At 40.9% G+C, this 23212-nt stretch overlaps 1 long non-coding RNA gene across 1 annotated transcript in view; it reads right to left on the bottom strand.

The window, feature by feature from the left end:
- Nucleotides 1-23212, bottom strand: part of LOC140706076 (uncharacterized) — an 86237-nt gene that overhangs the window by 50632 nt on the left and 12393 nt on the right. The window contains exon 1 of the long non-coding RNA XR_012085803.2: nt 1753-23212. This exon is cut by the window's right edge and continues 12393 nt beyond it. This is a non-coding gene — a long non-coding RNA (uncharacterized LOC140706076). The remainder of the gene's footprint in view (nt 1-1752) is intronic.

Below are 23212 nucleotides of genomic sequence, written 5' to 3'. Positions count from 1 at the left end.
ATTAAGGATGATTGAACTCAGTGCATGCAATTCTGATATGAGATTATCTGAACTGTGGCTAATGGACTCATGTATGGGCTGGAACATTGTTATCCAGTGTCTTCTGCATTTCCTGGATGTTTGGTATAGCTCTTTTCACATCTGCATGTTGACACGAGTGGAAACAATTAATTTCTCAGGCTTAGGAACAATAATATAAGAAATAATCCAGGATTGGGACAGTCGGATATAAGAAATACTTAACGATTCGGACAGTTAACTACATGATTTTGTTGTTGTTTAGTCATTAAGTCATGTCTGACTCTTGGTGACCCCATGGACCAGAGCACACCAGGCCCTCCTGTCTTCTACTGCCCCCGGAGTTGGATCAAATTCATGTTGGTAGGTTCAATGCCACTGTTGAACCATCTCATCATCTGTTGTCCCCTTCTCCTCTTGCCTTCACATTTTTCCAACATTGGGTCTTTTCCAGGGAGTCTTCTCTTCTCATGAGATGGCCAAAGTACTTTACTGTATCAATCAATCAATCAATCAATCAATCAATCAATCAATCAATCAATCATAAAAGGAAGGAAGGAAGGAAGGAAAGAAAGAAAGAAAGAAAGAAAGAAAGAAAGAAAGAAAGAAAGAAAGAAAGAAAGAAAGAAAGAAAGAAAGAAAGCATTTCGTAACCATGCTGGCTGTGAGATTCTGGGATTAAGAGTCCAAAACAGTAACTTATCCAAAGTTTTTACTTGTTTGCCATAGCCCAGAAACTGCCAAATACTGACATGGGCTGGTGGACTGTGTTTAGCTTTTAGCTTCACAGGCTAGTGGAGATGTGAGCTAGCTGGATAGCTCAGTCATTTAGGATGGGATTTCAATTCCTCTCTGTGCCTCCTGTGAATAGAGCCAGCCTGTGTAGCAATGGGTAAGCTGCACAGTCCCAAGGGATTCCCAGAAGAAGGGAATAGTAAACCACTTCTGAGTACTCTCTACCTGGAAAACCTTAACAATGTCAGAATTGACTTGATGGCACATGGTTAGTGGAGAGCAACATTCAGATGGGGTTATATTTTATCATCCTGTAAACAACCCAGAATAGTGTGCTGCATTAATGGGGTCGTATATACAAACAAACAAACAAAATCTGTCTCCAACAGTCCTCCTTCCTTGATCCACCACAGAGGATGTAGAACCAAAAGAGGTTAGGCATTCAAATATACATATATATTAAAGCCATCAATATTAAACCACAATACTTTGTTTAAAGTATATAACACTTACTCAGCACCCTGGCCCCAAGATGAAAAGCTGCTAATTAAAATGCTTAACATGTTTAAATAGCCTTTTTCTCCCATTGATCTTTCATATTCATTGTTACCTCCTCTCCTCTTATGCATGGATAGAAATATCAATATTCCCCCACACCTCCTGTTTGTGAGGTAGTAATAAATTCACTTGCTAAGTAACAGGTTCAAATTAATACAAAACAAACTGGCTCCTTCACAATGAGGGCAGCCTTCCTCCATCTGCAAGCTTGAGGATAAGGGATAGAGAATATACAACATATTATATGTGGCTTCATTCAGATGGGTTTTTTGCTTTTGTAGCACTTCTCGGTGCACAAAGAAATGTAGCTTAAACTTCATTTCATTTGCCCTAATAATATGCACTTGCATGCACTAAAACTGGGTATCCGTGGGAAGGGGCTTTACAGCCTAAGGTGATAGTTCTTTACCACTAACTTGATCAGTAAAGTTCTTTTCTCACCTCCAGCATTTGAGCCAAGCTTCCATTCCTTTTCCTGTTTGTTTTTGCATCAATTGTTTTGTTGGTAGCTCTCTCTTTTTCCTCTGACCATCCTCCAAACAGCAAGCATGCTGGCGACTCCATTTCCCCCCTTTATCCTCTGATTATAACTACAGATAGTAACTGTAAGTAAAGATACATTTTTTCTACTTAAAAGAGTTCTAGAGTGATTTTTAGCATACAAAATACTATTTTTGTATGCAAATCAGTGAGAGTAGATTGATCACGTTTCTGTGTTTTCTCCATTTTATATCTGCTAACTAAAGAAATAACCACATTGCTAGAAACCCCCTTTTTCATTTTATCAAAATTCACCAATAGAGATAGCCAATGGTCTTTATAAAGAAAGGATGGCTATCCTGCATGGATGTATTTCATTGAGACAAGTGTTCAAATCACCCTTGCCCTGAAATCAAAATACTTACTCTCCAATCCTATGTATGGTTTCCTGAGATGTAAATCCTCCTGAACCCAATGGGGATTATTCTTAAGTCAGTAAGTATTAATACTAGCACTAATATATTATTGACTTTAGGAAGTGCATTAAGTGGATCTTTGCTTTGACCCTCTTGCTGCATACATACAGCTAGGCTAAAGCCTTCCTGGAAAAGCAGTAGTTATATTGTACCTTTCTGTAGGCATGAGGACATTGCATTCCGTTCCCCTTTCTGGCTTCATAGCTCGGTAAGAAAGCTCCATAAATGCATAATTTAAGGTGCAACTACATTGATAAATAATGCAGAAATGTTCTGGGATTGGTACAGTCTGATTCACATTGTTTTCCATTGACAACATGACATAAAAGTCAATGCATATCAGCCCAGAGTTTCTCCTTCCAATCCATAGTGTTTATTCCCTTTAGTGCTGGGACTTCTACTTTCTTGGAATCAGGTGCATTCACATTGACTCAAGCAAAGTGATCACATGAGCTGATATGGAAGGCTTTGTAGCCATTGTATTTCAAGCCATTTCAGCTGGCTACAGCAGCAGTGAGAGGGGCAGAGCAGCAGGGAATCTGGATGCTGTTTAAATTCTCTCCTCTGGAAACCTGGTGCCTGAGTCTGCCTTCAACCCTAACTAAAGATGGGCATGAATCGAACCACAAACCAGAAAAACTGACGAATTAGGCTGATTTGTTGTTCAGTTCACAACCCAGTTTGGGGAATCTGTTTTGCTGATGCGAAACAAAGTGCCAAACTTTTTTTTCCTTGGCAGTTCATTTTACTTTTGGCAAAACGGATTCCTGCCCACCTCTTTCCTACTGTCTCAGTTGCCTAACAGCTGGGTGGTAGGTGCATGCACAGAAGCAACAGGCCCAGCTCCTGGAAGGGAAGCTATCCCACTGCCTATGACAATGGTGGAAGCATCAGGACCAGGTAGAGAGGTGATGGGGACAGTAAGAAGGGGTGGGTGGGCAGGCTCCCTTTGTGCCATCGGTTGATGCCCATCTCTAAGAAGGATGTAAGCATACTCACTAAATTTTTCATTCTCTGCAATTTAAGCAGACACGATTTGATGAAAAAGCTCAAGGAGGGATTCTCGAGGCCTGCAAGATTCCTTGTCTCTAACTAAGGAGTGCTATTTTTTCCCCTCATACAGTACTTTGCTTCAACTGTCTCTATATAAAACTTGTGTCCTCTCCTTTTGAGATGCAAAGCATGTGTGCCTCTGTGCACACACATGCACAGCAAGCATAGAACAGGCAGGTTAGGGTGTAAAAGACACAAAACAACTCCTGCTCATCTAATCCTTGAAAGTCCATGTAAAAAGGTGGCAGCCAGAATCCTTTGGTGCAATTCGTCTTTACTTTTATGAAAGTGTTACTTTGCATACTAATTACTTTGTGCACATTTCATTCTTGTTCTCATTCTCTTCTTTTGTCAGAACAGCCACAATATACAGTACTGTACGAGCACAGTATCTGCGGGGGATCAGTTCCAAGCCCCCCTACCACGGATGCCGAAAATCACAAAAGTATCAAACAATATACATTGCATGTTCTCTGTCTATCGTGGCCAGTTCTGGTAAACACAATCTAGAAATACATATAAATAGGTATTTCTAGGTATTCTCAAAGGCTTTCACAGCCAGGATCCAATGGTTGTTGCAGGTTTTTCAGACTGTCTGGCCATGTTTGAGGTATTTCTTCCTAACGTTAAAGCGGTCTCTGTGGCAGGCATCTTCAGAGGACAGGAGTCAGAACTCTGTCTGTGCTCTGGTGCAGTTCAAGGGATAGTTCATGGGTATTTCTAGAGTTTTTTATTTAGTATTTTCAGCCAGTGGAAATGTGAATCAGCAGATACTGATCTCATGGATGGGGAGAGGGTCCTCCTATACCTCATTCTTTCGTGGGGTTTGGAGAATAATTTTGCAGTTCCTCATTCTTGTATGTGAAGTTGAGACAAACAAATGGGACAGGTTTTCATTACCAACAACAATCCCTTCCACCGACTTAATGAGCACTGACTTACCCCTCACACCTCACAGGCTTACCTAGTAGTACCAGTAATGCTGGGTTAGAAGCCATGTGGCCACCATCTTATATTTCCCAGCATGCAATGTTTGAGACTGATCTGTGTTAAGCAGTCACTATTCTTCACCTGATGCCACTCCCAGGTCTGTGGGACATGAGCTAAAGAACTGACCTTCAAAAATGTCCTTCCCGAATAATATTACCTCACAGAAATCTGAGCATAAACCGCCACCGTTTTTGCCTCTGGGGGGAAAAAGGCACAGCCAACAAATAGAATGTGAGATGCTTATTAAGAGATCAACTCAATTTATTTGCCTTTTATAACAAGCACAACAGCCTTCTAGGCTGGAAGATTATTCTTTGAAATACGTTTTAGAGTGTGTGGAGAGTATATATTTGCAAATAACCTCATATAAGACTCCACAGACTTGGGGTTTATTCTCAGAATAATTTAATCTTTTTACCAAAATAACTGAATAAATATTTTTTAAAAAGGAACAGCCGGCTATTAAAGACCAAGTCAATACTAACCTAATTTTCCAAAACTCATTTTGAGGAGCAGCTTCCAGGAAACTTACTGGCAGCTCCAGCACTCAGCAAACTTCACTATAAATGCAATTTTCTTTATTTAAGGGTTGCATTTGAGGTTCTTCCCCCCCACACACACCGCCTCTTGTTATGGTCTGGGTTCCTTATTTTCATTTGACATCCGTAAAATATTGTGGCATGCAGAGATGCTTTGTTCTTTTTAAGGGTAAATCTTCGGCTTTTAAAAAATGTGGATCAATATATTTTGCAAAGTTGTTAGCCACCTTGTAATAACTAGAAATATAAACAAGACTTACCACTTTTGTTACAAGGAAAAGAATAAGCATATAACATAAATCTGATCTGATCGCCTGCCCACCAGATGGAGGAGTGAGCACAGCCAGCTTCCTGTGAAAACAACTGTTTAATCACATCAGCTTGTGACCAACATTTATATTTGAACACGCTTTCACTTTAATTACATGAAATGCTTAAAAAGCTTCTCCTGAACTCCTTGAAGCCTTGCAATTAAAATTTACAGCTTTCTAAGAGCTCAGGCCAATGGCTTGTTGCTCTTAGAATAAAGGGCCCTGCATCAGACAAATTGTATTTATTTTTTTATTTTTTTATTCATTCATCCAAAGTGGCTATACATAGTGGCAAGCCACTACTCCGGGCAGATAAACTAATATAAATAGACAAACTGAATAAAAGTAATAAACATCTATCTATCTATCTATCTATCTATCTATCTATCTATCTATCTATCTATCTATCTATCTATCTATCTATCTATCTATTTATTTATTTATTTATTTATTTATTTATTTATTTTATACCTTGCCCATCTAGACCAAAGTCTACTAATACAAGAACCCTCCCTTGAAACCTCCTCTCTAGCAGGCATCTAATGGTAAGACTGAACAAGCCATGGAAGGATGAGATTTATGCAAAGGTTTTGATCAAAATCTCTACCTTCAGTGATTCTTCAGTGACTGCCTCACAGGGTACATCTATTCAGGAAGAACTGCCCTCCCTCTGAATAGGCTTTCTTTATCTTCATCTACCACATCAAGACTCACTAGGAGATATCCAGTTGGCTAGAACCACTCTAAAAAGTGAAATAAATATTGAGCAACTTTCTGTACAGAATTAACATAGCAAAGCAGGGGTAAATAAGGATGAGCGGAGTGGCAGAGGCAGTGAAAAGGGTGGGGAAGCATACTTTTAGTTATATACGTTTAAAAAAAAAAAAGACACATTTCTCTCCCTCAACCCATAAGTGTTACTTCTGACTGAAGGTTTGGAATGAGTGATTGGTCAGCTGAGGTGTAATGATAAATATTAACCAGGGTTTAAAACTTCGCCTCAGTGCATGTTTCCAGGAGAGGAATGGGTGACTTCAAGATGTCCATGGGCTGCACAGGCCCTTCCCTGGTCTCTGGAGAATGACCCTACCTAGAAAAGTCTTACAAAATGGAAGCCGTACTGAGGGGAGGGGGGAAAGGCCGTTTGTACTGTCTAGTGGTCAAATATTTATTTTATAAATGGCAGAGGGGTGGCAAAACCCCCTCCCCATGACTCCTAGAGAACACACAAGGACTTTTTTTCCATGCCTAAAATGTTTTTAAATGTTTACATTTGGCGTGTATGAGGTTGCTGGGGGAGCCTCATTTGGACCTGGGCAGGGGGATTTACAACGTAGCTGGGCAGGCTTCATGTTTGTCACACTTATTCTAGTGATGGAGAAAATGAATTTGGGTCAAATGCACCCAACTCTTGATCATGGTGTATCTGAAGGTCTCATCTCAAGCATATGGAGATGCAGAAAGTATTAGTCCATAATAGATGGCCCCATCTTCTTCATTGGAAAAGGCATGTTGTACACGTAGAAAGGTCCTTGGTGTATCTTTTAGTTAACCAGACGGTTAAATAACAACAGTAGCTTGAGACTAATAACCTTGATGACTGGAGTGGCTTGCTAATGGCAGAGTGCCTTGGCTTTTCCATGGTTATCATTAGCACAGAGCTTTTCATGTTTAGAAGGCTCTGAAAATCTGAACTGCTTAATTAATCTACACATCATTTGATTCCCCCCCCTCCATCACCACCCTCTTACCAGAGACTGTGTGTTGTTTACCAAGCAAACTCAAAAGGAACACAGCACGCCAATGTTGACAGCAGGCGTGAAAGATTGATCTACAGCTGCATGCTGTACTCAGCTGCTAATTTGTTTCACTAAACAAAACAAATACTTCCCATAGGGTCTACTGTTGCTCTTGGGGTGGCAGCAGTAACAGCTTCTAAAGTACACAAGTGTGGCAGCAAACATATTATCTTCCTAGTGAGAGTCAGACCACAGGCAATTGGAAGGTAGAGATTCCACACAGCATATTTATCTAACAGCCATCCTAGATTTATTGATTGAATTCTGAACATGCTAGCATAGGATAAAGGCATTTTCTTTCCATTGGAACCAATGACTTGAGGGCTGGAATGCCTGGTAGATCTTTTTCTTTCATGCTGCATGGTAATGACAAATAGGCAACAGCCAATGTTGTGTTTGCATGCCGCATGCCATCAAAATTATTATGACTTATGGCTACTTTCTGGGATCTTCTGGGTATGGATACTTGGAAGAGGTTTGCCATCTTTTTTTTTTTCTGGGGTGCCTTGGGACTGCGCAGCTTGGCCAAGGCTACACAGGCTGGCCTTTCTTCCAAGAAGCACAGAGGGGAATTGAACTCCCAATATCTAGCTCCACAACGTGTGAATTGTGATCCTCTTAATTGAGTATTGTCTAATGCCATTGCACTCTCTCTTTCTCCACTCACCACTTGGAGAATTCTATACGGATAATCTGTGCTCCTTCTTTTTACCATAATGGAGGGCCTTACAGTTTACTGGGAAAGATACTTCTCTCCTAAGAAATCTCAAACAAATGAAATGAAAGACATAACCTTCGATGTTGGGGCTTCTCTCCTGGAGCTGGATTTTTCTTTTGTTTTGTTTCTGAATGCTTTCAGATACCAGAGGAAACCTTCTAACTAGGAACTTCTCACCACAGACGTGGACTGTATGGAAAATACCATACTTCTAAACCCTTCCAGCCTACACACACACAAGAACAAAAGAAAAGTAACCATAAGTCCTGCTGCAAGGGAGGACAACATGTTTGAATGTTATTTGCAAACTAGCATGCTGTCTGTAGTTGGTGTGACAAGGAAGGACTGTTCTAGGCTTGAGTGGTTGACTAGTCAGCAGCACTAACCAATAATTCCTACCAGCCTTTGATTTGAAAGAGAGCCCCACCTCTCTGCTGAGTGTTCCTTTCCCTCTCTTTCATCGTTTGGAAGCAGGTTTTTCCCTCGTGGATCTGTTCAGTTGGTTTCTAAATATGTGTCCACAAAGAAAGCAGCATACACAAGTATGTAATGTCAAGCATCTGTACATAAATGTAGTTTTTTTATTCTTTTTCTTACAAATGTCTCTGAGTGAGTTACTGAGAAAGGGGTGGACTTTGGAGAACTTGTAACTGTACTTCTGTGTGGAAAAATAAATTCTGCATCACAAAAAGCATGGGAAACCATGGGAAAAGTCACTGCACTAAGGAAAACAGGATGATTGTCCTTTGGATGGTGGGGAAATACCAATATCGTTGTAGAAGGTAGCATATTACAGTAAGTAGAACAAATGCTCTGTCTGGAAGAACCTACCCTCATCCACATATTCAATGATTTAAATAAAAACAACCTTGCCTGCTTAAGATCAGAGCAATGCTTATTTCAAGTTGGCTGAAGCTCTGTAAAGCCAGGAAATTGGTATCTTAGTCAGATGCCTTAACAAATGAGCTTTGTGATTAACAAGCATGTAGCAGAATGTCATAGACTACGATTACAACGTGCCCTTCATACACCCATATCTTGACTTGGTTTTTCAGGTCCAAATTCAGATGGAGAAGATGGAGTGCTCACCTGGAATCATCCTGCTCCAGTTCTGTATTTCCTTCAGAAACATCTGTGCCATTCCATATTGCTAGATGAACTCTCCAGTAAATTGGCCTTTTCCTATTTGCGACTCACATTGGTGCTGGCAAGACGGGTTGAAAAGGGAGATGGGGTCTTCTTCTTACACCCATAAATATTTGTTTGGCAAGACTTATCAACCTCCTTCTAAGTCATTGTGCATGGCTGGTAGAACAAAACACTGACGAGACTTGTGATACCTTAAAGATGCACAAGTTTTACTTGACATAAACCTCCATCAATATTAGGCAACTTCTTGAGGTGCATTGTAAGAAGTGGGCTAACAGTCATTAAAGTTTACATCAAATAAAACTAACAAGTCTTTAAGGTATCATAGGACTTTGTTGTTTTACCAGCAACAGATTCCTGTAGTTGCACCTCAGGAAACTGGTGGGACAATATTCAGCTAAGACAGTGGTCTCCAACCTTGGGTACCCAGATGTTCTTGGCCTAAACCAAGAAGACTTAACCACTAGCTGTGCTGGCCAGAATTTTCAGAAGCTGTGTAGACCAAGAACATCTGGGGACCCAAGGTTGGGAATCACTGAGCTGAGAGAATCAACATTTGCCAAGGCTACAGTTTTCATTTCATTCTCACAAATGCAAGCTCTGTCTTTAAAAATAGAAATAGAAATAAAAAAAATCAACAGGCTTAACAGCCAACTTTGGGTATGATCAGAAAGAGATATGCTCCCCTTTTGCACTGTTTGTGGTATGGACCAGTGTGAGCTATTTTCCAGCGATCATGAGACACACAAGAGATTACAAACCATGCACGCTGCATCTTGCTAAGAGCAAGAACCCTGGAAAATCAGTCCTTACTCATCTGGAAAGCCTACATGTCAACAAGAGCTGCTTCTCTTCAGGCACGTCACTCTCCAAGGGGAGTGTTACTGAGAACCAAATAATTAATGATTGAATGGGGCTTTAGTTTCCATAAGACTGTTCTGGTGGCATGCCTTAAGGTCACACCCTAGACAGGGATGGCAAGCCTTTGGTGCTCTGGAGATCTTGGACTACAACTCCCAGAATTCTTATCCTATATTGCCAGTGATAAAGGAATGCAAGGGATGTACAGGAGAAGTCATCTTACTAGTCACAACAGCCAGAAGTAGATATTTATTTAGGTCATTTAGTAACGCATATTACTTTAGATTGTTTTACTTTGTTTAATCATGTTGTGCACTGCTCAGGGTGGCCTTGGTAGCTAGATGGGTGGTATAGAAGTTGAATAAATAAATAATAAATAGATTCTCAGTGTGGTGTAATGGATACAGTGTGGAATAAGACTCTGGAAAACAGGGTTCAAATCCCCACATGGCCATAAAAACTGACTGGTAGAGTGAAACTAGTAAAACCATTCCTTAAACATTTCACTTACCTGGAAAGCCGTATTATGGTCTCTGTAAGTCGGTTCCAGCACAGAACACACACACATACAGACACACCATGCTCTTTTTGAGAGCCAATAGTCTCTGAGCAGGCTTTGGAAGAATGCTGCTCACAACAGCATCTAAAGCAGAAGCTGTGATTCACACAAAAGGACAAAAGGAAAGAAGGGGGGAGGGAAGAAAAGCGACATTATCTTTCAAGCTGAGGAAATGAATTTGTTTTGCCTACCGGCAGAAATCAAGAGTGCTTATACTGAAGTGAAACAGACTTTAAAAGATCTCAGCATGAGTATCTGTGCACAGAGGCCAGTCTTGATAACGTCCAGCCACTTTCACATCAATGGCCATTATACAAATATATATTATTTTCTGTCTCTGATGTGGATATAGGTATCTGTAAACTTGCATATGCACTGTTGTGTCCTGTACAGCCCTTGAGTTGCAGGTTGTTATCATTAGATTCATGGGAAAATGCAATAACTGGAAATGCTGAATGATAGGGGAGTCCATTTAACTGCATCAATCCATGGAGAATAAGGCTATTAGAGGCAAGTAGCCTTAACAGCTGTATATTAGCTCCCGTGTCAGAGACAACATGCATCTCCAAATACCAGTTGCTAGAGAACATGAACAGGTCGGTGCTGTTGTGTTCGTATTGTGGATGTGGGTTTTTTGTAACCATCTGACTGGCCCCTGTGCAGACAGAATGCTGGACTCACCAGGCCTCAGACAGGGATGCAGATTAGAGATAGGCATGAATCAGAAAAATAGTTGAAAAATCACAAATGATAAATTTATGATTTTTTTCTGACAAATCCATGAATTGATTTGTCAATGCATTTTTATTTAAAACCCTGTAAAACACCCCCCCCCCGAACCTCGAGATACCAGATTCACAGAGAAACTCCCTCCGACTCTCCTCTACAAGCCCTCCATGTTTAGTGAAGTTTGGGTTTTGTACATCCAAATTATACACCCGCAAATAGAGACACTGCAGGAAAGTTTTTTCCCCACCCCAGGCACCTAGAGACAACAAAATCACAGAGAGAAGCTTCCCCAGACTCTCCTCCATGATTCCTCCAAGTTTGGTGGAAATTGGACTTCAGACATACATGTTACACACCCAAAAAGTGGGTCCCACCAGGAAAGTGCCTTTTAGCAGCTGGATTGGGGAAAACCAATCTTCACCAAACTGGGAGATATTGTAGAGGAGAGTCATGGGAAACGTCTCTGTGATTTTGGTGCATCCAGCTGCCTGAGGAGAACATTCCTGAGGAGCCCCTCTTTGTGGGCATATAATTTGGACATCCAAAACATCACCAAACATGCAAGGATTGTAGAGTAGAGTCAGAGGAAGCCTCCTTGCAATTTTGGTGTCTCTAGGGGTTTATAACCAAAAAATTGTCAAATCAAAAAGTGCCTAAAATTCACTGATTCATATACATCAAGCCAATGATTTATACAAATACAAACCAAGGAATTAGCGATTTTTGAATGACTTTGGTGATTCATTTTTTTAATTCAAGCCCAACTCTAATGCAGATTTTTTACTTCTTTCATTGTCACAGGTGATTTGTGAATGAAAAATCTGAGGAGTTTTCTGCCTGTTGGATGAGTTTCTGAAGGTTTTTGAATTTGTCTTAACTTGATTTTTTTTTAAGCACAGAATTTTTGTGCAAGTATATTTTGTGCTTATATTTATGTGACAATAACCTTGTATGGTGCTCATCTATTGACTTTATTTTAAATGCAGTATCTCAATGTGCTTGGCCAACCTTTTTCACTGAGGACAAGAAAACTGGCAAGTATTCATTACATCCCTAGCCTTTGGCCTAATCTAGGATGGCTCTTATATTCTTTTATTCACATGAAATAGGTACTTAAAGTTATTTCTTATGTGATTTAATTCATGCAGTACAGTATTAAGCTAATTCCCTAGCATAGGAAGAACCTATTGGCAGAAAACCTGTTGTTTTAGAGTAGTAACTCATACCATTGAATCCATGGGAATTTGGTGAGTCAATTTCTCCGCAAGTTTCATTAAATCAAAAGGGACAACTTTAGGTGTGATTTACTATACTAAAGTTACAACTAGAGTTGTCCCATTTGAATCAAGGGGACATTGACTCACCAAACCCCCTCCCAACTTGCATCCCTATTGAAAAACATTTTTAAAGTATTATCATGCTATGTTTCATTATCTCAAAGGACAGTGAAGAAAAATAATGTCTGTCCTTCTGAATGGAGAAATTGATGAAGAGCTAAGCTCTGACAATACATGCAAACAGGAAAGTGAAAGACTTCAATGAATTCATGTTTTTCATTGAGATGACCAATTTTGCATCTCCCCAGAGGAAGTAAAACATTTATTCCTTGGAAAACTTAGCATTTGTGGGGCTTGCTGTGGTACCTTTTACATGGACAATATCATGCATGCATTTAAAAATGTAAACAGCTAAAAGTGTGCACTGTTGAAAAATACATGAAAGTACATTTTATCCATTCGGGAAAATGTCTATCAAGCCTGTGCATTAGGAAAAGCACATAAATGTCTATATTAGAGAAAGTGTATATGGAAAATGTGTATGAATTTACATACAGGAAGACAAAAAACAAAGTTTCAGAAATTGCTATAGACAGTGTGAAGGGATTGCAAAAGTATTTAGAGAAGGCATTGCATATTAGAAAGTCCTAAGTTCAAATCTGATACCTGTCAAAGTCCAAGATATCACAGGCAGCCTCTCACCAGGGACAAGGGCACCAGGACCCAGTCCGCCACACAAGGTGTCTAGCTGAGATAAGGGTATTCATATTCAAATACAAATATCCCTGCACAGGTGGTGACAACAAGGGTCCAGCCCCATGGGGCCGGACGGTCCAAACCCCAATCCACTGCTGCTGCAGATGCCACAATTCTTCCAATGGCATCACAGATCGCACTCCGCAAGCCACTCCTGGCAGAAGGCAGGAGGATAAGCCTCACTGCAAGGTTGAGGAATTTGAAGAATCACAGCATTTTTGGCAGTAGTAGATTGGTGAGTAGACCATCCAGCCCCATGGAGCCGGGGCCAGACTCTTGTGTCACCATCTGTGCAGGGATATTCATACTTATTTATTTAGTGCCCCACCTATCTGGACTACCAGACCACTCTAGGTGGCTTCCAATACAAAATAAAGCAATTAAATACAATAAAAATACAAAAATGTGCATAATCATCCAATAACAAGCACAATCACAATGAAATAAACAAAAAATAATATAAGGGACATTGGAAAAAGAATTCAAGAACTGGCTGGAGAGAAGGCCTGGATGTATAACCATGTTTTTAATTGGGCTTTAAAGACACCCAGCGCAGTGTATTTAAATGTGAATACCCCCCCCCCATCTCAAGTTCAAAGACATCCACTGAACAGCTGGCCATGACCAAGCAGAAATGGGAGCACCAGGCTGAGAGCCAGGTCACAAGACCGGGAACACTGAGCTAGAACAAGGTGCCGAGATACAAAAGACCAGCAGAAGCCAGCAGGGACCAGGGCAGAGACAGGAGTCCAGACACAGATGTACAGATACTTAGGAACAGCAGGGCATAGCCAAAGACCTTTGTTGCTGAAGCAAGTTCTGGGAGGGAGAACCAATCCTTAAATAAGCCTTCCCTCCACGTTTCCAGGTGAGCCTCATAAGTGGCCCAGCAGCTGCTACACAGGCCAGGGCCTGAGCCTGCAAACACCAGGCCACTCCTGGCTCAGGTTGGCCCTGATCCTGCAGCTCCCAGGGCAGTACAGGCCAGATCCTGAAAGTATCTATTAGAAGGCCAAGAAAAACTCCTGCCCCAAACCCTGAAGAGCCTCTGCCAGCCAGTGTTGATGACACTGGGTATATTGACCAATCATGTGACCCAGTGAAATTGTATAATTTAACCTGTGGGACAGTGGTTCCCAACCTTGCATGACCCTGGCATTCTCGGCCTTCAATTCCCTGAAGCCTTCACCACCAGCTATGCGGGCTGTGGTATCTGGGAGCTGCAACCCAAGAACACCTGGATTAACCAAGGTTGGGAACCACTATTATAGGAAAACAAATAATATAAAATTTAAAAATCTGTTTTTAAATAGGAGTGAAAGGCCCCCGGGGTGCCGGAGGTCCGCATTTAAAAAATACATATGTTGTGGCGTGCTGCTGGTGCTCTAGCCCATTGCCTTCCCCTGCAGTGTGAGGTAGCTTCCTATATTCTCAAAACACCTGCTTTTGTAAATAAGCATTTCAAACCCACCACCTTGCAGTGTCCCATCAGGCAGAAAGCATCTGGGTGACCTGTCATGTAAAGCCAGTGTCCATTTCAAGTGCTACTTGGTTTGACAGTCTATAGCAGTGAGGGAAGGAGACAGATATCCTTCTGGAGCATTGGCTTGGTAAAGGTAAAGGTTCCCCTAGACATTTAGACCAGTCGTGTCCGACTCTAGGGCGCGGTGCTCTTCCCCGTTTCCAACCCATAGACCCAGCATTTGTCCGAAGACAGTTTCCGTGGTCACGTGGCCAGCATGACTAGATACAGAATGTCGTTACCTTCCCACCATGGTGGTACCTATTTATCTACTTGCATTTACAGTATATGCTTTCAAACTGCTAGGTTGGCAGGAACTGGGACAAGTGATGGAAGCTCACTCCGTTGCATGGATTCGATCTTACGACTGCTGGTCTTCTGACCTTGCAGCACAGAGGCTTCTGTGGTTTAACTTGCAGTGCTGCCATGTCCCTAATTGGCTACTGCTCTTCTAATGCAAAGATAGCATTTATTAAGCGGTGAGGGATGTGATGAATTGGTTTCATCCCATCCTGCCCCCACATGGGTGCACTGACTTCATTATGTTCACTCTGCTGTCTTTCATAGTGGAGCTTAGGGGATTCACATTTGAATCAGCCTTGCAATCAACCTCGAAAGGCTCCATCTTGTCAATTTCTGAATATTTTAGATGTTTTCAGCAGATACTTTAGGCAGACAAAAGGAAGTCCTCCTTCTGTGGTGCATTATCACCCTTTTCCATCTGTATCTGTTTTTTTTAAAAAAAAATATGAATACACAAAGCAATAGCAAATGCTTCTGTCATCTCGCCTACTGCAAGCAGCTTAAGACTTCCTTTGAGATAATGGAGCTTTATGTGATAATACCCATAAAAAGGTTTTTGACATTTCATTCATTGCAGCTCAAATTCAATAGGTGCAGCCTTTCTAAAAAGAAAGCACAATGCCTTTGTGTTTAAGGAACAAGGAGCATCTTTTGCTATGCAGAGATAATATGATTTTAAGTAAGGTTACCTTCTGAGGCATTGCTAAATTGCTTGAATCTCATAAAAATACATAGGGCCGATTGCACCCTGAATGCTCACAGGATTGTTGCAGCTGTGTTTAGGGTTAAATCTCAAACCAGGAGTGTATAAATGACTGCTGAGGGTTAAATATTGTTTAGTGAAGAATTCTAGTGGTATTTATCAGGATGAAGGTGCTTAAAGTCTGTGTGTATGACACGCAATTTATGAATGTAGTTTTATACAGTAATTGCCTGATAACATTTGGTACATACCTGTGTTGTGGGTTAGAGGTAGGAGAAATCAATAAAACCAGTGTCTAGGGATATTTATTGCCATAGAACCCCATGTAAGGAAGATGAACTGGGACAGTAAAGCTACCTTATGTTGGTTGCCCGTGAAACTATATAAAACCCAGTTTTCTCCAGATGTTTTAGGTTGCAGTTTCCACCACCAGCTACTGAGATCTGAGGAGAGTTGCTGTCCATCACCTCAGAAGACCACCAAGTGGGTGAAGGCTGACAAAACCCATGCTGCTCTCCATTTCAGATGGTTAGATGTTATGGTTTTTGCTGTGTGTTCAGTCCTGTCAAGTCGTGTTTGACCTATGGTGACTATTACTAGGTTTTCAAGGTATGTGAGCTGTTTAAGGAAAGTGAGTTTCCATGGCCAAGCTCTCTCCTGAGCCCTATTCCAACAGTATGACTCTTGCTTTTTCTTGGAAAAAGAGCATAGAACTTGTGCTTATCTAGCTAGCTAGCTAGCTAGTTAGTTAGCTAGTTAGTTAGTTAGTGAACATATCTTTTACCCGCCTTTCTCCTTAAAATAGACCCAAAGCAGATTGCATCATTAAAAGACAGCATTTTAAAGCTAACAACAGTAAGTATACAATTACTAAAATGGATCAAGCAAATACCATGTTAAAAAGCATATGCAACACCAAAACACATTCAAACCTGTATGAATGTGTGCCATGTCTTCCCTGAATCATCGACCCGTGATGGGTGTGCACCAGTTTATTTTTCTAATGCATCCCATGGAAACCCTAGTTGTTTCAGGTCATTGCATTCATGATACATTTCCTTACATTTGGAAGAAACCACTGTGGGAGGGAAGAAACAATTAGCACTTTGCCTCATCAAAATGCATGGGAGGCAGAAGCGTTAAAACAGGAAACATGTCTACTCTTGCAGCCCACAATGTGGTGCCCAATTGTGTTTTTTTTTGGGGGGGGGGGACACAGCTGGCTGAAGCTGATTGGCGCCAAATCCCAGCAGTCTGGCTTCTTGGCATCTGTGGTTTCCCTGTTCTAAATTCTAGTCCGTTGAACCTCTATGAATATTTCTAAACATAAAGAGCCATGAAAGGGAAGAGAGGGATGATGCTTTGAAGAGATCTTGTGCTGGCTTTCAAGCTAAGCTCACAGAGGATCAGAGGATTTAGCACTTGTTGTATTTTAGCTATTTTAATTTGACATTTTACAGTCTTAATTTGTTACCCACCCTAAGCTTTCAGCATGGGGTATGATAAATGTGTGTAAAAGATTCCCATGACAGCCCAAACACTAATGATCGCTGCTTGGAGAGAAGCATAACACACATTCTACATAGAGCTTTAAAAGTTACTTTTAAAAGTAATTAGTTACATAAGCCCAATGATACCTGAACAGTTACAGTTTGCAAAATAATTCTTTCCTAGCTTGTTCTTCAAAAGTTACTAAAATAATTGCATTTGGTTCTAAATGCAAAGCACGATAGAGTGCACTGGGTAGTGAACACAACATTTAAAAATAAAAGACAAACCATAAAGAATAAATAGAGAGAGCACATAAAAAACCCCTATGAAGAAACAAAAGTAGAAATAAAAGCAATATACTTCATAAAGCCAGCACAAAATCACCAGCTGCTGTAAAAGACCATAATGTATGTGCCAGAGGAGCAATTTTTGAGATGATAGCCCACCAACAGGACCTCACGTCTGAAAAGAAAGTCGCTTCATTTGATGAAGACAGAAGGATGTGGGTCTCAAAGGAAGACTTTTGACTTGATGAGCAGCAATCAATGTCCAGGGCCATTGTTGCAGGTCCCAAGGTTACCCATCACCAAATAAAATTTTGTGGCCAAGAAAGTCTTCTTCCAGTTTTCCTTTTTCAGTGTTAGACCCTGGAGAGGGTCACTCAACCCTTAAGCCCCCGAACACATTGTAAACCTTCTGTCCTCACCCAGCTCCTACAAAAAGCTGAAGGGGAAGCTTACTTGGTATGTGTTTTCAAAAAAGAAAACCTCAAATCAGGTGGCTGCTACCAGCTCCACCTTCTTCATATACTAGAGAAGAACAGAGACCCTCTTTTTTCTGGCATATGGGAGGAATTTGTTTATATTAAAAAGGGTGGTACACAGACGGGAATGTGTCTCTGGACCTGTAACACTTTTAAGTTCTATGAGGCTATTTGCTTACTTAGATATCTGTTGATGCAAACAAAATTTCACAAAATGAGTCTTTTCTTATTTGCAGCTACATAACAGACAACATGAGTTATTATAACAACAACACACTACAATTTGTGTGCACAAGTCCTAGGCAACAGCACCAATACAGGAATTGCTTGTAGAATTGCAGATTTCAAGGGTCCCTTTGAATTTAAATTCAGATAAAAATTCAAGACAACTTTCTCAACTTACTTGGGTGTCCAGTACATAGTAGAATCAGCTTCACATGTGGAATCGTAAAAACCCAGACCAAGTTGGCAAAGGCATTAGTAATCTAAACAGCAACAGCATCTCTGGCCTCTTCAGTTTTCCCACTCTTTCTGATTCAAATCTCTTACTCACACCCCTGTTCTCTCTTCACCTCACCCCTTTGGACTGAACCAATATTCCATAAGGGTTACAGGCACAACTTAAAACCTACAAAATTGTATAGGAAATAAAGAAATAATGTAGCCCTTCTGGAAGATCAGCACAGCCAAACAAAAGCATAATCCCTGATATGACTTAGTGCAGTCCTGATTTTACTCATGGCTTCTTGTCTCTCAGTTCAAATTGTCTTGGAATCAGCCCCTCACTCATGGCCAGGTGGAGATAAGACGATTCAAGAAAGAGAGAATAAAAGATATTTAAAAATCCCTCAGTTAGCCTGATTGGCTGATACTAGAGATGGGCATGAATTAAAAAATGGATCACCAAATTTGTCCAAAATTGCTAATTTGTTGATTTGTATTCATACAAATCAGTGCCCTGACAAATGCAAATCAATGACTTCTTAGTGATTTTAGATTCATTGGTTCATTTGGCTCTAAAATGGCCCCCAAAGCACCTAGAGACACCAAAATGACAGAGAAGCTTTCCATGACTCTACTCTACAATCCCTCCAAGTTTGGTGAAGATTGGCTTTCCCCAGGCCAGCTGCTAAAGGGCACTTTCTTGGTAGGACTCAATTTTGGGGTATATAACTTGGATGTCTGAAACCCAATTTTCATCAAACTTGAAGAAATCATAGAGGAGAGTCAGAGGAAGCGTCTCTGTGACGTTGGTGTCTCTAGGTACCGGGGGCAGGGATTTCCTGGGGTGACCCTTCTTGTGGATTTATAACTCAGACACCCAAAATCCAACCTTCACCAAACCTGCATGGCTTGTAAAGAAGTGTTAGGGGAATATTCCCTGAAAATTAGGTGTCTCTAGGTTCTTGGAGGGGCATTTATAGGGTTTTAAATTTAAAAAAATTAATTGACAAATCAATTCATTGATTCATCAGAAAAAAAATCATTAATTTTTAATTCAGGATTGATTGACCTCAGTGAATCATGAATCAGAACAAATCTGATTCTCATTTGTGCCCATTTTTCTCATTTGTGCCCATTTTAGCTGATACCGTTGACTCATCAGCTGTATCACCACTGGTCTCTCAAATTAGCTTTCAAGTGCTAACCCTTTCAAGCCTTTCCAGGTATGCATGTTATAAACCTGTAATGTATACATTAGGCTTTTGAACACATTGCTCCAGATGAGTCTTCTGTAATGAAAATGGCTGATGAGTGGGGGATCTAGCTAGGGAGGTGGGAGAAGAGAATGTGCAGCACCTATGGTGCCACACAACCAGCACAAACTTCCAAACTGAGGTTTGTGCCCATCTCTTGCAGTAACCTCAGCCTTCATCTCTGCATAATTTCTCCCACTGGTTTCATGTAGACACTGAAGAGCTTGGGAGATAGAACAGAGTCCCTGGGTGCCTGTTTAGAACCGCTGCTAAACAGCAGAGCCATAATCCGTGGTGGCTGCTCCATTGCAATTAATGGGGCATTGCCTCACCTCATTCCAGGCTACTGCCAGTGAGCTCATTTCAGCTTGCCTCTTTCCTAGAAGCAATGGATCCGGGGAGGGAAGCAATGAAGTTTATCAATGGGTTTGGACGTTTTTGTAATTCAAGCAGTCCATTTAACTCAATGTATTTTTAAAAGGAAAAGTCATTGAAATGTTTGCACAAAGGATTCTCCAGTGATATGGTAGGATAAACATAGGTTAAGTAAGCGGCAAGAACAACAAAAGCTGTAGCTTTTGAATAACAAAAGCAGTAGCTGCCTGAAAAGAAATGAGATCCAGAAATCTCCAGGCTTTCTTGAATGCTGCCTAAATGTTTGCAGGTGTTAAGTCAATGCTGACTTATGCTGATCCTTTCTAGAGTTTTCTAGAAAGTGGTTTATTTGTCCCTTCTTCTGAGTTTATTCTGGGACTGCACAGCTTGCCCATGATTACACAGTCTGGCTCTTTTCCTCTGTGAGGAATCAAACTCCCAATCTTTGGCTCAGCATCCAGATTCCTAACTCACTGAGCTATCCAGCCAACACTGATAATTTACATATGTGTAAATGAAATTACATAAATCGCATCAGCAAACTGCCACTTATTGATGAGAGGTTGGTCACGTTCATGGTTGTGCAGCTGATTGTGTAACCAGGAGCACAAATGGCATCTCAATAAGTAACAGCAAGTTGTTGCCACAACTTTTGCAATTTTATTAACACACACACACACACACACACACACACACACACACAAATCACTAAAAGAGATGTCTAATTGGCAGCAGACACACAAATTGAAGACTTAAGCAAACACAGATGCTTGGGTACAACTCCTGTGGTAATTTTGAAGCTCAAACAAGTTCAAGAAGATCTGTCTAATTTTTCAAGATGGTGTTCCACAGACCTCTTGGACAAAAGCAGTACTGCAATGGAACCAATTACCTCTGAAGGTGGTGAGCATTCCAGTGAGGCATTCAAGAGAAAATTGGACAACCATCTGCCAGGTCTGCTTTGATCTGAATTCCTGCATTTAGCAGGGGATGATTCTATGATAAGACAGTGCCACAGACCTCACACTAATGATACTCCATTTCTGTGAGCCACAAAGAAGGCAATAAGATATTAATTATGAAAAGCACAAAAATACTTCTACTACAGCTTGGAAGGTGAATGGAAGCCCCCTGCAGGTATGGGTGCTCGTGAGCTGCTAGTGTTGGCCACAAGGAAAGCAACCCATGTGACAATAGAGAAGTTTCTTCAGTGCTGCAAAGTGTGTACCTGTGTAAGCTACATAAAATTAAAGGGATTTTAGACATCAAGGAGGAAAGAGTAAACACATTCCGATGGCCTACCAGTGTAATCTTTCAAAAGAAATACAATGGCAAGACGCGGACTTTCCAGTAGCTCAAGGGACTCACAGTCAATAAATTTAATAGGCTGCAACCAAAAAAGTCAACGCTAAAGTAGTGTATGTAAATGGAAGCTCAGAGAGCACTCGTCTTCCCAACCTTAGGACAGAATTAATAGAGGGGAAATGACAAAATACATAAAAGGGAATATATAGGATTTGACAGTGTGCGCTTTTTCTGTAACTTCAAGGCGAACTACCAGCCTATTTCGGCCTAGGGAGATAAATCAGGCAGGGAACTTTTATCAGTTTATATAAAAATCTTATTTCCTATGTAGATAAGAATAAACACGAGTGCTTTGTATTGTGGATACCTAGGCTTGGGTGGGCTGCCACAGCAGGGTGTTATAAATAAACAGCATGTCAAACTGAGATTAACTTCAGTGAACATATGGTAAAACCGAGTTATGCCTTTCAGCCTCCAGGTTTAAAATATTCATTGTGTGTTCCTTCAACTGGGAGACTTTGCTGATCTTATTGGACTATATATATATATTTAGTTTTGTTTTTAGACAGCCACTTTACTCTAAATTGGTTTGCTACCCACAAAGATTAGTAAAATTGATGTGCATTACAATAGCAGAGGGGCAGCCTCTGCCTACAGCTGCTGGTTTATCCAAGGGCCAGGTTAATTGACTGCACCCGACTCTTGGTGGTAGCACAGCATGACTCTGTTATACTGAATTGCAGGTAGGCTGGAAGGCATCATAATCAATTCTAGCCGTGGGATGTGGAAGGTAATTATACCTCCTATGTATACTCATCATCACTAGACAGAAACTGGACATGTTTAGCCCTGAGAAGAAAAGACTGGGAGGATATATAATAGAACTTTTCGAATACTTGAAAAGGAGCCATACAGAGGGGGGACGGAATCTATTCTTGATTACCCCAGGCTGCAGGACATGTAATAATGACCTCAAGTTACAGGAAGCCAGATTCTGGCTGAATATCAGCAAAAACATCTTAGCTGTTAGAGAAGTACAAAAATGGAAGTGATTGGCTTGGCTGGTGGTGAACACTCCAACAATGGAGGCATTCAAAAGAAAATTGGACCACCGTCTGTCACATCTCCATTGATTTGGATTCCTGCATTGAGCAGGGGGTTGGGTTTGATGGCCTCATAGGCCCCTTCTAACTCAATTATTCTACTATTTTATGATCCCACAGATGAATTGTTCCTCTCTTTTGCTTCAAGGGGCAGGAAGTATTGCCACTTAGTTTCCTAACACTTACTAGTAGATTCACCTCTAGATTCCAATGCCTTCTAAATGTTTATACCCTGGGGCAAAGCTTCAGTTGTTCCACCCTAGTTAGAGTCCTGCCTTGGAGTCAATTTGTTAACCAAGATCTAAGGACAGTGGTGCCTCACTAGACGATGATAATCCGTTCCACTGAAATCACTGTTTAGCGAAATCATTGTCTAGCGAAAAGCATTTCCCCATTGGAATGCATTGAAACCTGTATAATGCGTTCCAATGGGGAAGAATCGTTGTTGTCTAGCGAAGATCGGCCATAGGAAAGCCGCTTTGCGAACCGCTGATCAGCTGTTTAAATCGCTGTCTTGTGAAGCTTAGGTCCCAAAAACACCCATTTTGCGAGCACGGAGGGAGCTGTCAAAATCGTTGTCTAGTGAAAATCGGTTTGCGAAGCAGGGACCAAACATTGTCCAGCGAAATTCCCCCATAGGAATCACTGTTTTGTGAATCGCTATAGCGATCACAAAAAGCCAATGTCTAGCGAAAAAACTGTAATGCGGGGGTAACTGTCTAGCGAGGCACCACTGTACTGGTATAAACTGGGCAAACTATGTTTTATTCAGAAAGTAATGACACACAGCACTCTTATGCAGTTTGAATCATAGTCATAAAAGTCATCCATGTGCAGCTGCTGCAAACTTAATTCCATGCACAGGCAGAGTAATCTTATCCATCCTTCAGACATCAACTTCCTTGATATTTATGTCTCAGCTGCTAATGAAAGCAAAGCAAA

The sequence above is a fragment of the Pogona vitticeps genome, chromosome 3 (assembly GCF_051106095.1).
Source record: "Pogona vitticeps strain Pit_001003342236 chromosome 3, PviZW2.1, whole genome shotgun sequence".
NCBI classification, from domain to species: domain Eukaryota; kingdom Metazoa; phylum Chordata; class Lepidosauria; order Squamata; family Agamidae; genus Pogona; species Pogona vitticeps.
Note: the sequence above shows the minus strand (reverse complement) of the source record. Positions and strands in the feature narration are given on the sequence as shown.